The sequence below is a fragment of the Egretta garzetta genome, unplaced genomic scaffold (assembly GCF_000687185.1).
Source record: "Egretta garzetta isolate BGI_Z169 unplaced genomic scaffold, ASM68718v1 scaffold368, whole genome shotgun sequence".
Taxonomy (NCBI): domain Eukaryota; kingdom Metazoa; phylum Chordata; class Aves; order Pelecaniformes; family Ardeidae; genus Egretta; species Egretta garzetta.
Genome location: NW_009260684.1, coordinates 409,020 through 409,364, shown reverse-complemented (window position 1 = coordinate 409,364; position 345 = coordinate 409,020). Strand labels below are relative to the sequence as shown.

General features: G+C 68.1%; 1 protein-coding gene across 1 annotated transcript in view; it reads left to right on the top strand.

Annotated features, from left to right (window-relative positions):
• Positions 1-345, top strand: part of RAB42 (RAB42, member RAS oncogene family) — a 3,100-nt gene that overhangs the window by 1,866 nt on the left and 889 nt on the right. The gene's annotated exons all lie outside the window — the stretch shown is intronic.

The following is a 345-nucleotide window of genomic DNA, read 5'->3' as shown; positions in this document are numbered from 1 at the left end:
CCCAGGGTCTTCCTTTCCACAGCTGTGTCCCTGCCAGTCCCCTTGCTGGGGGGGAGCCCCGCGGGTGGGGACGAGTGGTGCCCAGCACCAGGCAGGCTGCAGGGGCCCCGATGAGCCAAAGCTGGAGTGTTCCCCGGGAAAGGAGCCCTTGGGGTTGCCTTGTAAGCCCTGGCTCCAGCTCCAAGGGGGAAGTACGGGACGCCCCCAAGCACCCTCTGCCCCACCAGCTGCAGGGGGCTGGGGGAAGAGGCTGGGAGCCTCCTGGGAGCTGGGCAAAGCAGCCAGGAGCCTTCACACCTTACTGCTGGGGATGGGGAGCTTGGAGGGCGTGGCTGCAGGGGACAG